Raw genomic sequence first — 17,788 nt, 5'->3', positions numbered from 1 at the left:
TATGTATGCATAAAACCTAGATAAGTATTTAGTCTTTGAACCTTTAGTGCTTGTGTTTGGCAGTGTTTCTGGCTTGGTGACCCTTGCAGACGTAGGCAGTTTTTTTTACTAGTGATACAGTTAACAGTTGTGTTAGGTAGCTACGGTGGTGTGTGTTGTGGTGGTATGTGGCAGCACAGGAGCATGTGTGTGTGTGTGAGGGCACTCGGACCCCCTCACTCGCGCCCCTTACCTCTCACCAGCACCATTGTACTCCAGTCTTGTACTGGTAACCACTCAACACACTTCTCCACGCTTCACTCCAGGTTTTCTCCCCACTCCAAACCCTATACTCGCTCCACACATCATTTCAAACTACCCTCCAGGTCATGCTTCCACTCCACAACCTGTACCCGCTCCACACACACACAGAAGTGAGGCCGAAGTACCTACTTGCCTTCTGCGGATTGCCTTATCTGCTCTTAAACTTAGTGGTGAAAAAACACATGAAATACGTAAAGTGCCTTAGAAAAACGTTTTGAAGAAATTGCAACGAAGGAAGAGCTATGATAAAAGCGTGTGTGTAAATATGTGTTGTGTGTGTGTTGAGCCGCAGTATCTGCCCTGGTTTCCCATGACAGAGGAAATGACGTTAGGAACAATGGAAAAGCCTCCTCGCAGCACGCTGAGGTGAGAGTTAGAAGTCACATAGTAACTGGGAAGCTAGCTAGGCAGAGTACCATAGTTCTTGATACCCTAGGCAGGCCGAGGGCCAGTGATGTTGACCTCCCCTAGCTATCAGGAATTTACAAATAAGTTATATGAGCCTAGTCTGTAATGTGAGTCATCGCACATTGGGGCACTCCTTCACCATCTGCAGGTGGGACGCTCGTTTCCCAGCTGCAGCTGGCATACCCTACCTTCCATCCACAGCTGTAGGTGGCGCACCTTTCTCCCCCAGCTCCTGGTGGAATACCTGGTGATACCCTCCTTTCCCAGCTGCTGATGGGATAACCTTCCTCCCAGCAGAAATCTGAAACTGATGACTTTGTAAATTCCTGATGGAATAATTATGAGGGTTTTAAATATTATTTTTGTTATTTAGGGAACTGCATCATAGACTTAAGTATATTAAAAAAAATGAATGTGTCATTATAACATTTTAAAACATCATAAATAATAACTTACGAAATTTTAGGCTTTCTTCTTAACTCTCATGGCAAAATTTAATTCTTTAAGTGTATTTCACTTCTGTGTTGCTGTTCTGAAATGCAGAATTTGTTCGAAGCGTCAACTCCGGTGAATAGATTTAATTTTGTTTTAGTCAGGAGTAATTGCTAAATAGGTAAAGGTTACCTAACTCCCGGGGAAAGGAAGGCATTCAGATTCGATCCAAAGAAAGGGAGGGTAAGTCCAGTTTCTTGAATCAACAGCCTCTCCCCGGCATCAAGGCACCTTCCTCTAGGGTTCCGTTGCATGTAGACCAGGTCCCCAGGTGTCCACGCTCGGGTAAGCTAGGTGTCCTGCTGCCGTTCTACCGTCCCCTGGACTGCACACCAGCGACTGTTTTATACCGCGTCCTCGTCATAGAAAAAGGCGAAATAATTGCTGACGAATAAACAGGTAACAAATTTCGTTGGAAAAGAAATCTCTAGCTCTGTGACATTCATTCATCATCACTAACAACCTACACCACAATTGATGGTTAAAAGTACTGATTTTCGCCAAGAGGACACTTTTCACTATCTTGGCAACCTAACCTAGCTGAAATATTCATATTGCGTCGTCCATTGTGTAAGCACCTGTGCATGACGGGTGCTTCATTCTTCACCTGTGTACCATGGATGCATCATTCTGCACCTGTGCACCACGGATGCTTCATTCTACAATATGCAAACTTAAGTATGACCAAAGCTGAAGGTGTCAACAGTATAGTGAATGAAACTTGTGCCTCGGTTGAATATGAACATGAAGTAATTAGTTTCATCATCACTTAGACACCCAGGGGATCTAGACTCCCAGGCTGCAGTTAGGTATTACAGCCAGAATTAGTTTTAAAGCAATAAGTTCTAACTAATCCTTCACACCACACAAACGCAGGCAGCACGCTATTCTTTACACTAATTCCTTCGTTGCTGTCTAGTCAACCAGGCACACACGGTCACAGGTCAACCAGGCACACACGGTCACAGGTCAACCAGGCACACACGGTCACAGGTCAACCAGGCACACACGGTCGCAGGTCAACCAGGCACACACGGTCGCAGGTCAACCAGGCACACACGGTCGCAGGTCAACCAGGCACACACGGTCACAGGTCAACCAGGCACACACGGTCACAGGTCAACCAGGCACACACGGTCACAGGTCAACCAGGCACACACGGTCGCAGGTCAACCAGGCACACACGGTCACAGGTCAACCAGGCACACACGGTCGCAGGTCAACCAGGCACACACGGTCACAGGTCAACCAGGCACACACGGTCGCAGGTCAACCAGGCACACACGGTCACAGGCCAACCAGGCACAAACGGTCACAGGTCAACCAGGCACACACGGTCGCAGGTCAACCAGGCACACACGGTCACAGGTCAACCAGGCACACACGATCACAGGTCAACCAGGCACACACGGTCACAGGTCAACCAGGCACACACGGTCACAGTCCAACCAGGCACACACGATCACAGGTCAATCAGGCACACACGGTCACAGGTCAACCAGGCACACACGGTCACAGGCTAACGTAAGATTCATTACCTCAGCCCGTCCTCACATTCATTTTCAGCTGTAATTTAAACGCTCATATACAAGTCGATAAGTAAAAAAAAAAAATCAAGCCTTGCATTCAGACATACAGACATAACTGTGTACATAAACCATACCACGGAAGGAGTTAGAACCCGCGATCAATGAGTCATTAAACTCCAGACCGACGCGTCAGCCACTGGGCCAGCTAGCCACAATCAAATTCATCCAGCTAGGTACATTTTCACCATAGGAAGGTTAGCATAGACACCACTGTCACCACAAATACAAGTTTTTACAGACGAATCTCCAGCTAGCATGGCCATAATGAACTCTAGCTCAAGTCCCTTCAAAGCCGTCAGCATGACTCACGAAATTCGTAATGGCACTTTCGCAATCGTGTCATTACGATTTCGCGAGTGGTGACAGTGTACATCTTCGTATGCAGACATGTTATAATTACCGTACGTACTTATAGCATCACAGATTCAAGCTCAACATCATATCTGCATTTACACCAAAATTCTGTTAAGTCTACGGGAGCAGATCAGATTTTTGTTTACTTATCGGCACCCACTAGGTGGCAAATTCTAGCTCAATAATTTGACGTTGTCTGTACCTGTAGATTAAATTTTCAGGTGGTAAAAATTTGAGAGTAGCGGCTCTATTATGAGCTCCTACCTGTAAAAATCCGGCACAACAAAACCGAAAGGTATAAGATAAATTGAATCTAATATAGTCACCAAGTTACTTTTTAAATTTTTTGTCATTGTTCATATCTGAGTTAGATATCCATCTACACAAGAACATTTTCGCCGAATTGTGAAATTTAAGTGCACTAACAACTCTTAATTTAACGAATTTAGGCTATGAAGATTTTTTTTACAGGGGGGGGGTGAGGGGGAGATGCTTCACAGTCAACTAATAAGAACATAAGAAGAACATAAGAAAGAAGGAACACTGCAACAGGCCTACTGACCCATGCGAAGCAAGTCCATGTCCCCTCTCCGGATTAGACCAATGACCCCCCCCAGTCTGAAACTTTTTTTTAATTTAACAGAGCTTTTCCGAAATTGCATGATATGTATTATGTCCTTTTGTTCAAATTATGTTTAAATTTGTTGATTAATATACATATATATATATATATATATATATATATATATATATATATATATATATATATATATATATATATATATATATATATATATATATATATATATATATATATATATGAATGAGAGAGAGAAAGAGAGAGAGAGAGATCAATTTACTTAAATAAAAAGAATTATACTATCATATTTTTATATTCCAAAACACTATTTGTAAAAGCGTGATGAATATAAGAAACATCAAATGAAACATAAATGTTTTAGATGCGAAATATTATTGTCATGTGAATGTTGGTGAAATGTTGATGCCAGAACTGTGCCTGGATAAACAAACCATACCACGGGTAGGGTTTGAACCCGCGGTCAGAGAGTCTCAAAACTCCAGACTCTCTGACCGCGGGTTCAAACCCACACCCGTGGTATGGTTTGTTTGCAATCGTGTCATTACGATTTCGTGAGTCACGTGCCTGGATAGTCTAGCTATCCTTTATTTGTCTATTATATGTACATGTTACCGTAGTTTATTCTTTGTCCGTTCTCTTCATCAGAATCAAAATCGTCCACTTCCACTTCAAATTCTTCCTCGTCGTCAATTTTATGGTTGGTGCACGTCTGCAACGTGCACATCTGCAACGTGCACGGGTCCATACTGATTACCCTAGCTGCCTAGCATAAGCAATCTGGACGTCTGGAGGCGCGTGCACACACACTTGTAAGACACGAGCTGCAACACAACATCTGGTGACGGTGTAACTCTCATTCACTGTATAATCAAGATTGCCAGCACCACTGTGGTCCAGACACATACCTTTGCATCTGCCTCAGCTGGTGGACTCACTAGGCATCACCTCTATATCGTAGTCATGCAAGCGAAGTGTGTCCATGCATACTGGAAGCTGATTGGATCCCATCTATTCAGGTTTTTCACATAAGAGATGGTAGTGGAGTTTATTGGCTTCATTCGTGTTGGATGAGGATGTAAACAGTGGATACAGAAAGTGTTGCAACTTTTTAGTTGGCTAAAATGCTGTATCCCAGGTTTACCCAGTAAAATAAGAGTACCTGTAGCGTAACGCCATTAATGTACAGTACTCGCCCCATTTCTCCTTTCCCTTTTCATATCTGACATATGCAAAACAACTACTGTGAAAAAGTTGTGAAATTCCAAGAGCTTTCGTGATGTCTCACATCAACGAACTTGGAATTTCACTATTTTTTTTCATAGTGGTTGTTTTGCATGTTGTGATATCACCGGTTTACTGTGATCTTAATGCATATTTGACATAGATTGATAGACAAATTGTAGCACTGTATCATCTTTCGCAAAAAAATACTAGAGTTTGTGTAAGAGTATCCACGGAGGACACAGCAGCCTAGCTGATTCACAAGCAACCCACAACACCGAGATGAACAGACACACCGAAAGGACGTCTAGTGTCTATTTCAGTTTGTAGGTTAGTCATTAAACACACACACAGCCAGGAGCTGTGACTCGATCCCTGTAACCACAATTAGGTGAGTACACACACACACACACACACGAGAGAGAGAGAGGTTACCAGTCAGTGTTCAGTCGTGTTGTTACAAAACAGGAAGTTGTCATGTTACCTAGACTCGCCCATCAGAGTGACGCTACTTCACTCTGGGTTACCGTCACGCGACCACTACACATATTACTTATATGATTAGTGCGTAGCGACGGTGGTGATCCATCTGGCAACCAGCATCACGTGTCCCGTACCTAGCGTGTCTCGGATTGTCTCACGCTACGGAGACAGATTAGTGTGTCTGTGATTAGTATTTCTCTCCCCACACAGAGAGATAGTAAGTTGCAGTTTGTCGCTCTCCTCGTACAGAAAGGATTAAGTGTGTGTCTGATTGCCTCTCTCCTCGTACAGGAAGAGAGAGAGAGAGAGATAAAGACAGGAAGAGTTCAAGAGGAGTGAGAATGAGGCTGCTGTTGGTCTCATCCTCTCCTCTCTTCCTTCATCCTGCCACTCATGAAGAAACATTGGTAAACTACTGCCCCGGAAGCCAGGGTGAGGCGTGTGCTCACCCATTTGTAATTTCCGGGAGTGGGGGGGGGTTGCGTTTCAGCTCCTGGCCCCTCCTTTTAATCCCATCTATCTAATTTCACACGTTTTCAGCCTTATGTATCCTAATGTGTCTTTCCTTTTAAGTGGGTGAGGCTTTTGCCTTCACAATCCTTGAATCAGTTTCTTACAACTTTCTGACCCTAGAAGGGAGGTTCCTTGACGCTGGTGAGGGGCTCTTGATCTAAGGAGCTGGATCTGTGCTCCGGTTCCCCGAATTGAGACAGACTACCTTCCATCCCCCCAAAACAGGCACTGTATAGTCCTTACGGGTTTAGCGCTCACCCCATGATTATATTAATCAACTTTCTGACCACACTGAGGGTAAAGAAGTATTGTTCCCTGAAGTAACTGTGTCTGTCTTACGTATTATTCCTTTTAATTCTTCATAAAAGATAAGGCACAATACCGTGACCGGAACAATGGTTTTATTGGTGATGTATTTGAGATGTAGACTCTTGAGATGTCATGCAAGTTGTCCTCCTTTCAATGCATCTTCTTCAATGTATTTTGCTTTTAAATAAAGTTCACTTGCATAAAATATAGGGAAAGGTGGGTGAGAGAAAACACTCAAACGCCTCCGGGAAGAAACCTGAGTTTATTTTCTCCTCTGAGGATAAGGGTAACTTATATCAGACTGGAGGGAGGGAGTATGAAGGAAGTGAATGTGTTCAGATATTTGGGAGTGGACCTGTCAGGAGATGGGTCTGTGAAAACCGAGGTGAACCATAGAGTTGGTGAGGGGGAAAAAGGTGAGTGGTGCACTAAGTCGGTGGAAAGAACGTTGTCCATGAAGGCCAAGACGGGAATGTATGAGAGTATAGTTATACCAACGCTCTTATATGGATGTGAAGCGTGGTGGTGAATGTTGCAACAAGGAGAAGGCTGGAGGCAGTGGAGATGTGTCTGAGGGCAGTGTGTCATGTGAATATTATGTAAAGATTCCGTAGCTTGGAGATTAGAAGGAGATGCGAAATTTCTAAAACTATTATCCAGAGCTGAGGAGGGGTTATTGAGGTAGTTCGGACATGTAGAGATGATGGAACGAAATAGAATGACTTGGAGCGCATATAAACCTGCAGTGGAAGGAAGGCGGGTTAGGGGTCGGCCTAGGATAGGTTGGACGTAAGGAGGTAACGGAGGTTTGGTGTGCGAGGGGCTTAGACTTTCAGCAGGAAGTCTAAGTGTAGACAGCCTGTACTGTCAGAACACACAGCCTAGCCGTCTGCTCTGACTAGTTCATATTTCGCGGCATTTAGGTGCTGCTCTCTGTAGGCTCACCCAGGTCAGTGGGAGGCTCAGCCCATTCGCCCTCACTCCTAGGCCGACCCTCTTGATAGACACAAGTGCTCCCCCTCCACGGACTGGCTTGCGGTCACTCCCTCACACTGCCCGTTGTGTACTCACTCCTATCCAATTAAAGCCAAACTAGTCCACGGCCGTATCATTGCTACCTACGCTACCTTCATCGGCACTAAACCGCTGTTCAGCAGCAAGAACAGCAATAACAGTGATGACAGCGGAGTCAACGGCATCGTGAGCCTACTCAGGGTGGAGGGGTTGATGCCAGTCAACATCATCCGTCGTCATCCAACGCACCTGCTGGCCTAAAGAGTTATCTGTTACTCCCAGCGTCTTGACGGGACCTGAGATAGATCTTCGTCCTAGATTTTTCCCACAAAATCTGGACATAGGCGTCACGGCGTCATCTCCAGCCTTAGTGTTCAGCAGCAAGAACAGCAATAACATAAGCGAGTAGTCAAATAGTTTTTATAACTTGACGTGCTGTTGGAGTGTGAGCAATGTAACATTTATGAAAAGATTCAGGGGAAACGGTTATCTGGACTTGAGTCCTGGAGGTGGGAAGTACAGTGTCTGTGCTCTAAAGGATGGGTGGGAGATATGTTGCAGTTTTTGAACTGTAGTGTAGGTATGCCTTTGGCAAGACAGTGATGGAATGAGTGATGATGAAAGTGTTTCTTTTCTCTCGAGTATCCTATGTTGGTGGGAAACAGCCGATGTGTTAATAAAAAAAAATTATATAAATAGTTATATATATATATATATATATATATATATATATATATATATATATATATATATATATATATATATATATATATATATATATATATATATAGACACTTAACAATTTGCAAACTTTTAACAAACATGTACTGTATAGTGTGATTGTGCGTTGTGGTTAGGTTAGGTAAGGTTACATTAGGTTAGGTTAGGTTAGGTTAGGTTAGATTAGGTTAGGTTAGGTTAGGTTAGGTTAGGTTAGGTTAGGTTAGGATAGGTTAGGTAAGGTTAGATTAGGTTAAGTAAGGTAAGGGTCGTTGTAGGAAGTGTTGTAAATGTATGCTGGTGCCCCGTAAGAGCTGGGTTGTGTAGTGGTATTGTGCCTTCTCGCACCCTCGTGCCCCGCAGCGGGCAGTTATAATCTGCCCAGGTTCCCTGCTGTCTCCTCCTACCTCCCACCTGATGGTGCTGTTGCTGCTCCGCCTGAGAGGAGGCTCTGCCTGTCTTACCTGAGCTGAGACTTGCTTTGATGTCTTAATGTCACAGTGTTGATAACTTAATGACTTGATGTGTTGATGTCACAGTGTTGATGTGTTTGACGCATTTTGTTACGCATGTGACACATACGCTGGAGTGAAGATAAACTTTACTCTGATTGGATAAATCAGACCTTCGCTTCCTTCTGACTGAGTGAAAACAAACCTAACTCCTGATTGAGTACAGACAGACCTTACTCCTGGTTGACTGAAGATAGAGCTTTATGTCTGAAACCAGACTGTACACCTGACTGGCTCAATACAGACGTCGCTTCTGAATGGGAGAAGAAAAACAGACCTGACTGGCTGACGACAGCCCTGCTGAGTAGCTGAAGATACACTTTACATGCAGGTGCAAACTGTTACATAACTGTGGACATTATCAGCTGAGAGAGAGTGAGAGAAGTTAACGAACTTGTTAAGGGCAACGTAAAAAAAAAAGAGAGTCGAAGGCCGTGGTCACCAGTGAACGTCTGACGAAACGATGAGAGCAAAATCATCGTTTCGAAAACTACTGAGGACTTGTGTGACTGATACCCACAGCATGGGTACTGTGTGACTGATACCCACAGCATGGGTACTGTGTGACTGACACCCACAGCATGGGTACTGTGTGACTGACACCCACAGCATGGGTACTGTGTGACTGACACCCACAGCATGGGTACTGTGTGACTGACACCCACAGCATGGGTACTGTGTGACTGACACCCACAGCATGGGTACTGTGTGACTGACACCCACAGCATGGGTACTGTGTGACTGATACCCACAGCATGGGTACTGTGTGACTGACACCCACAGCATGGGTACTGTGTGACTGACACCCACAGCATGGGTACTGTGTGACTGACACCCACAGCATGGGTACTGTGTGACTGACACCCACAGCATGGGTACTGTGTGACTGACACCCACAGCATGGGTACTGTGTGACTGACACCCACAGCATGGGTATTGTGTGACTGCCACCCACAGCATGGGTATTGTGTGACTGCCACCCACAGCATGGGTATTGTGTGACTGCCACCCACAGCATGGGTATTGTGTGACTGCCACCCACAGGATGGGTACAAGGTGACTACCTCTTACATGTAGGCTGCTTGTCGCCTGACTGTCGACCAGAGGATAAGTCTGGAAAGACTAATAAAACAGTGATACTCTCCCAGAAGTGCACAGATCCCTTCCTTTCAGTGATCTTTATACCAAGAAGCTCTTATGAAAAAACTGCCATCACAAATAATTTGTTTAAAAACGGTTCTTAAAAAAACATACATATTCAATATAATTATAGTGATAAGTAGCATTACTGCAAGCACTCCTGTATGGTAACATACAATACAAAAGTAATTCCTAGCACCGTAAAGCACATGGAGTTAAATGAAGCAGATAATGATGCGGAAGGAAGTGAAAGCTGGGGTGCTATAAGCACAGTTAGAGAACACTGTGCCAACATCCGTGGCTCAAGGATCCACACTTCTCTCAGCCGAGATAAGAAATGCTGACTAGCTGAAAAGGATATTGCACCTTTTGACTGCCTGAAGACAGACTTTACCGACTGACTTATGGAAGACCGATATTAATACTTCTTGACTGGCTGAAGACAGATCTTAATGACTGTTTTCTGGCTGAAGACAGATTCTTCCGACTGCCTGAAAACAGACGTTGATTACTAAGTTCTGCGCCTGTATCCCCTACAAGCTAGAAAACTAGATCACGTAGTGACCTAGCTTTGTAGCTTGTAGGGGGATACAGGTGCAAAGAAGTAGGTTTTTTCCGGGGTGGCCCGGTGGCTTGGTGGCTAAAGCTCCCGCTTCACACACGGTGGGCCCGGGTTCGATTCCCGGCGGGTGGAAACATTTCGACACGTTTCCTTACACCTGTTGTCCTGTTCACCTAGCAGCAAATAGGTACCTGGGTGTTAGTCGACTGGTGTGGGTCGCATCCTGGGGGACAAGGTTGAGGACCCCAATGGAAATAAGTTAGACAGTCCTCGATGACGCACTGACTTTCTTGGGTTATCCTGGGTGGCTAACCCTCCGGGGTTAAAAATCCGAACAAAATCTTATCTTATCTTCTTACCCCGCTTCTCGGATCTTTGTATACTGACATGAAGAATCTCCAATAACGCTGCTGAAGTGGAACCTCTGATGCATTTGGGACAATTTTTGAACTCATCACAATCTCAGCCTTCCTTGTCTTTGTGCAGACACCTCATTTACAGCTCACACTGAGCTCATTTACCCTCAACATTCTGACCATTCACCGTTCTAGCTCGGCTCGTTCATCATTAACACCTGACCTAAAAACTTAAGCTCACTCGTAGCAATCGTCCCTTGTAGTACCAGTACTGTCACTCTCCTGTAAGTGTCTCTCGTTCGCTCGCCAGGGATGGCCTTCGGGTGGCTTGCTTGTTATTAGTTTCCTATGGGTCGCCAGGAACTGATTCCCGAGGGTTTGCCAGGGATTACATTCCCGGGTTCGCAATCAGTTGCTTAACTTTGATTCCTCGGGGATTGGTCCTCAGCCAGTATCCTCAGGAGCTGCATTCCTCCACTTCAATTCTTACATTGACATTCATCCCCTGTGAGTCGGCCACCTTCCGTATGCAACCTGGTCACCCTAACCCAGTGTGCTGGAGTCATTAAGACGCCAGGTCTTACAAAGCCATCGACTCTACTGACGAACATACATACATACATACATATATATATATATATATATATATATATATATATATATATATATATATATATATATATATATATATATATTCAACAAACCGGCCGCATCCCACCAAGGCAGGGTGGCCCAAAAGGAAAAACGAAAGTTTCTCTTTTTAAATTTAGTAATTTATACAGGAGAAGGGGTTACTAGCCCCTTGCTCCCGGCATTTTAGTCGCCTCTTACAACACGCATGGCTTACGGAGGAAGAATTCTGTTCCACTTCCCCATGGAGATAAGAGGAAATAAACAAGAACAAGAACTAGAACGTAAGTGTAAGGAGAAGTAGCAAGACGTACCTGAAATCTTGCAAGTTTATGAGACAGAAAAAAAAGACACCAGCAATCCTTCCATCATGTAAAACAATTACAGGCTTCCGTTTTACACTCACTTGGCAGGACGGTAGTACCTCCCTGGGTGGTTGCTGTCTACCAACCTACTACCTGTAATTACCTGTCGGTAATTCTACCAAAACACACACACACACACACACATATATATATATATATATATATATATATATATATATATATATATATATATATATATATATATATATATATATATATATACATGTATGCAAGGAATTCGCAAGAACAGGCGAAATATACACAAACACTGATCTCTGGCTGAAGGAGAATCGAACCTACGAACCTTGGAACACAGTAATATTGGGATTCGAACTTAGGTTCTCAGGTTTTTCCAGTCCCGCATGCTAACCATTGTGTCAGTAAGCATGACCGTCTATAATACACTTTCACAAGATTGCCATCTGGCTCACTGTCGTCATCAGCACGACTCAATCATCCAGCCTCTCTTAGGTATGTCTCCGAATCTTACAATAGCGGGAAACGAAGAATTTAAAGGCCACACAAGCAGGCTCTGAATGTTGGTGTTTGGCTTTCACTGAGGGAGCGAGTCAGCAGGGACACCCTTCACAGAAGTGATCTTTGACCTGATGGCAAGGCTCCTACTGGTTACCATGGTCATGTCGATAAAACCTCCTGATGCTGCTACTGCTAGGTGCCAGAAGAACCGAGTTGTGAGAAAAACTAGAGATTAATAATATGTCGGGATGGGCATTACCCTATATTCTTTGTCTGTGTCTGTGTCTGTCTCTGTCTCTATGTCTCTGTCTTTCTGTCTCTGTCTTTATCTCTCTCTCTGTCTTTATCTCTCTCTCTCTCTCTCTCTCTCTCTCTCTCTCTCTCTCTCTCTCTCTCTCTCTCTCTCTCTCTCTCTCTCTCTCTCTCTCTCTCTCTCTCTCTTTCTCTCTCTCTTCCTCTCCCCCTCTCTTTGTCTATGTTTCTGTCTCTCAATATATATATATATATATATATATATATATATATATATATATATATATATATATATATATATATATATATATATATATATATATATATATATATATATATATATATATATATATATATATATATATATATATAATTTAAATACTAGGATGGTTCAAATATTAAAAGCTGTAATTTTATGTAAGACAGGTGTCCTTTAAATATATCTTAGGGCAACATTTCAGTTCCCTAGTTTAGTATCTACAAATCCCGTAGAAATTCCACAACTTTCAGGAGGTACTTCTTCTGGGTCGCATTCTTAACTTGACTCACGAAATCGTAATGACACGATAGCAAACAAACTTCTTGCACTGTTGGTTACAAGCTTCAACGAAGCAGTAGAGGGTACGAAACGTCGGTTAATTGCATCTTCATTTCAAGAAGAGTGTGGCCTGGCGAAGAATGGAGAATAAGGTCGACGATGTTCCGGGGTCTTGACTGCCACGAAGTCCTGAGGCGGTTTTTCGAGAGGAGAATTTCTTGCTGTCAAATTAATTCAGTCTGTTTCCACTCTCTCTTTTTCAGATTTCCCTCCATCGCAATCTTTTCTTCTCTTCTTCAGTTCAGTCATCCAAGAAGGCAAGGTCGAACAGTTCCTCGAACATACCTAAGGTGGCGTTTGAAGTCTGTAAGGGATTCGAAAATTTCCTCTCGATACCTTCCATTAAGTCTGATGCGATTGTTGCTTGAGGTCAACACCTGGTGTAGAAGAGAGAAATGAAGAGAGTGAGATGCCTCACGACAGGCATTTTATGAACAATCAGAGAGAAGTGTTCTTTGAAGAGATCTTCATCTTCATCCCAAGAGCATACATGACCTTTGCCATCCATGTGGCTTGCTGGAAGGCTCAAGATGCCCTGATCTTCACGCCTCCCTCTGAACTTTTCCCTCTAAAAAAGATGTACGACAGTATCAGGAGTTCCTTGTAATCGTCCGTGGGGTGAGTCTTCGATTCGACCGCAGCCTTCGGGGTCCTTCAGTGCCCTTTGAATCCTGCCAGATCCTCTGGTCAGTCGCTGGCTTCCAGAAGAAACCCTCAATGATTCCCCACTTCCCTTCGAATCGCACACTCCGGATGATACTGGGGACGCCGGACGGTCCATTCTGAAGACGTCAAAGAGACCCACTACCTAGACACAGTGATGGCAAGTAACTTTCTTGCGTGCAAGCTTCCTCGGACAAACTAATGCTGGAGGCAGTTGCGTCGGATACCAAGTCTCACACATGATCCATGAAGTTATATCCCATAAGAACCTCAATGCAAGCATTCGATTGATTTGTGCCAGTACTGCTGCCGATTGTGGGACCTTCGAAAACGATCTCTTGGTTGCCTCCTGTAGCTAGGATGGCAATCCTGTCAATCTTCTTGAGCTTGGATTCAAAAGAGAGAAGCTTCAACTCTATGTGTAAAAGGAGTGGGGTTTCGAGAGTGAGGTTCAAGTTCTTATTTGTCTACGATTGCTACTGACCATCCTCTGTCATCATAATGAGCCTCGTGAGAGCATGACTTCATTTACATTTTGCCCTTATACTTTTCCAGAGCTACCGAGAAGCTCGTGGAAAATCCAGTTGGAGAAGTTGATTCGATCCATAGTTTACCCCGAGGTAAATACAACACATTGAATCTGTTTCCCTTGTTTCGTTGAGCAGTCATCTTTAAGCGTAAACTAGACTCTTTCTTCTGTATTCGTTTCTGAGGAGGAAGAAAATGCTTATTGTGAAGTATCAGTGGCATCTCCTTCCTCTGCTTCAAAATCAATCATTCCTAGCTTCGTTTTCCTTCCGCCTCACCAGGAACGCCGTATCCTCCTCCTATGACAAAATCGTCATCCCATCTTTTTGGACCACGTCAAAAACATTGTTGAGTTGGTACTGGAGGATCTCGTGAGTACGATCAATTCTATGGTCTCGATGATGATTTTCTTCAGTTTGTCGTTTTCGTGGATCTTTTTCTTTAATTTGTTGTATTCGTGTATTTTTTTCTTCAATTAGTCGTATTCATGAATCATCTTCAGAATTTTGTCTTTGGTGTAAGCCAGATGTAACCGTATGATTTTACCTTTCTTTCACTTCTTTCTTGCAGTGCTTGAGCAGTTGGTTTCGAAGCGTCTGTTCTCGCTTTCTACATGACAGAGTGATGGAAGTTATCATTCCTAAAGATTTGGCCTCTAGAAGGTTTAGGCTAGGTAAGGTTTGTCAGGAAACAAGATAAGTGTTTCCTGATGCGGGTCTTGGTCATATGATGACCCGCAGCTGGAGTTTTTGGTCATCCGACTAAGCCCAGAAGAATATCAGTCACTGGTGATGACTGGGTCAGGGTATCCAGTAAACCAAAAGAACTGGCGACTTCGTGTCGCCAGATCCAGTTATCCAAGCTGAGAGAACTACCTATGGATTGAAGAATGTACAGGAACTAAGTCACCTTAACATATTTATACATGTACAATTTTAAACATTCAATAATTATCAAAGAAAGTAAATCAGCTGTTTCGATAGCACATCGATGGGACTAAAAAAAAAAAAAACTAAATCTTTACACGACCTCTTAACGTCACGAAATTTTCTTTATATTTGCTGCGAAGATAATGTACATGAAGTGGAGTGAAGGCCTCATCTACCTGCTTAATTTGGACACCTTTCTTCTTGACACCCTATATGTATAGCACACCCTAATGTATATATATATATATATATATATATATATATATATATATATATATATACATATATATATATATATATATATATATATATATATATATATATATATATATATATATATATATATATATATATATATATATATATATATATATCGTGCCGAATATGTAAAACTGGTCAGTTAGCAAGAACTCATTTAAAATTAAGTCCTTTCTAAAATTTTCTCTTATAGGTTTAAAGATATATTTTTTTCATTAATGTTAATGTAAAAATTTTTAATTTTGCACCAGAAGAATTTTAGAAAACTTACCTAATCTTATTATAACAAGAATAATTTATTTTAGCCTAATCCTACTAACTATGTTTTAAATAAGTTTACAATAATTTAATACTAAACAAACACAATGAAATATATTTTTTTCGTTATGTTTAGAATGACTTTTGAGAAATTGTTGCATACACAAATTTTCACTTGTCCTATATGGCAAGATGAGCGTTGGTATTTAAGCCAAGATCGCAAGTTCTGCCTATTCGGCACGACATATATATATATATATATATATATATATATATATATATATATATATATATATATATATATATATATATATATATATATATATATATATATATATATATATATATATATATATATATATATATATATATATATATATATATGCAAACAATCGCAGACAGGCGATCTTATTAACTATGCAAGACAGGAAGGTGGAAATCTTTAGCTCAAGTTTCTTCGCACTTCTCAGTGCGTCATCAGGAGATATGCAATGTTACAAAGTTGCAACTTATTATTTATTATTACACATCAGCCGTACCAAGGCAGGGTGGCCAGAAAAAGAAACTTCCATCATCATTCACTCCATCACTGTCTTGCCAGAGGCATGCTTACACTACAGTTATAAAACTGTAACATTAACACCCCTCCTTCAGAGTACAGACACTGTACTTCTCATCTCCAGGACTCAAGTCTGGCCTGCCGGTTTACCTGAATCCCTTCATACTCCAACAGCACGTCAAGTCTTAAAAACATTTGTCTCCATTCGCTCCTAACACGCTCACGCACGCTTGCTGGAAGTCCAAGCCCCTCGCACACAAAACTTCCTTTACCCCTTCCTTCCCACCTTTCATAGACTGATCCTTACCCCGTTTTCCCTCCACTACAGATTTATACACTCTCGAAGTCATTCTTTTCTGTTCCATCCTCTCTACATGTCCAAACCACCTCAACAAATTCTCATCAGCCCTCTGGATAATAGTTTTGGTAATCCCAAACCTCCTCCTAATTTCCAGCCTACGAATTCTCTGCATTATATTCACACCACACATTCCCCTCAGATATGATATTTCCACCGCCTCCAGCCTTCTCCTTGTTACAAAATTTACCACCCGTGTTTCACACCCATATAAGAGTGTTATTATAACTGTAATCTCGTACATTCACCTCTTTGCTTCCATGGACAACATTCTTTGTCTCCACAGACTCCTAAGTGCACCACTCATCTTTTTCCCCTCATCAATTCTATGATTCACCTCATCTTTCATTGACACATCTGCTGACACGTCCACTCCTAAATATCTGAATACATTCACCACCTCCTCCATACTTTCTCCTTCCAATATGATATCCAATCTTTCGTCACCTATTTTTTTTGTTATCCTCATCACCTTATTCTTTCCTACATTCACTTTTAAATTTCTTCTTTTACACGCAACATCTGCCACATTGCTCTCCTATCCACCTTGTCATATGCCTTTTCCAAATCCATGAATGCCACAAAAACCTCTTTACCCTTATCTAAATACTGTTCACTTATATGTTTCACTGTAAACACCTGGTCCACACACCCCCTACCTTTCCTAAAGCCTCCTTGTTCATCTGCTATCCTACTCTCTGTCTTACTCTTAATTCTTTCAATAATAACTCTACCATACACTTTACCAGGTATACTCAACAGACTTATTCCCCTATAATTTTTGCACTCTCTTTTGTCTCCTTTGCCTTTATACAAAGAAACTATGCATGCTCTCTGCCAATCCCTAGGTACCTTACCCTCTTCCATACATTTATTAAATAATTGCACCAACCACTCAAAAACTATATCCCCACCTGCTTTTAACATTTCTATCTTTATCTCATCAATCCCAGCTGCCTTACCTCCTTTCATTCTACCTACTGCCTCATGAACTTCCCCCCACACTCACAACTGGCTCTTCCTCACTCCTACAAGATGTTATTCCTCTTTACCCTATACACGAAATCACAGCTTCCCTATCTTCATCAACATTTAACAATTCCTTAAAATACTCCCTCCATCTTTCCGATATCTCTAACTCTTCATTTAATAACTTTCTTCTCTTATTTTTAACTATCAAATCCATTTGTTCTCTAGGCTTCCTCAACTTATTAATCTCACTCCAAAACTTTTTCTTATTTTCAACAAAATTTGTTGATAACATCTCACCCACTTTCTTATTTGCTCTCTTTTTACATTGCCTCATCACCCTCTTAACCTCTCTTTTTCTCTCCAT

At 42.2% G+C, this 17,788-nt stretch overlaps 1 protein-coding gene across 5 annotated transcripts in view; it reads left to right on the top strand.

Moving 5' to 3' along the window:
• dachs (unconventional myosin-IXb-like dachs) overlaps positions 1-17,788 on the top strand; it is a 663,425-nt gene that overhangs the window by 601,178 nt on the left and 44,459 nt on the right. The window contains exon 1 of one of the 5 annotated variants that reach the window (XM_053797924.2): positions 211-669. The exons of the other annotated variants lie outside the window; for them this stretch is intronic. The gene's annotated coding sequence lies outside the window, so the exon portion shown is untranslated. Of the gene's footprint in view, positions 1-210; positions 670-17,788 lie in introns of those variants that run through there. 5 annotated transcript variants of the gene reach the window in all.

Source organism: Cherax quadricarinatus, chromosome 15, assembly GCF_038502225.1.
Source record: "Cherax quadricarinatus isolate ZL_2023a chromosome 15, ASM3850222v1, whole genome shotgun sequence".
Lineage (NCBI taxonomy): Eukaryota > Metazoa > Arthropoda > Malacostraca > Decapoda > Parastacidae > Cherax > Cherax quadricarinatus.
Note: the sequence above shows the minus strand (reverse complement) of the source record. Positions and strands in the feature narration are given on the sequence as shown.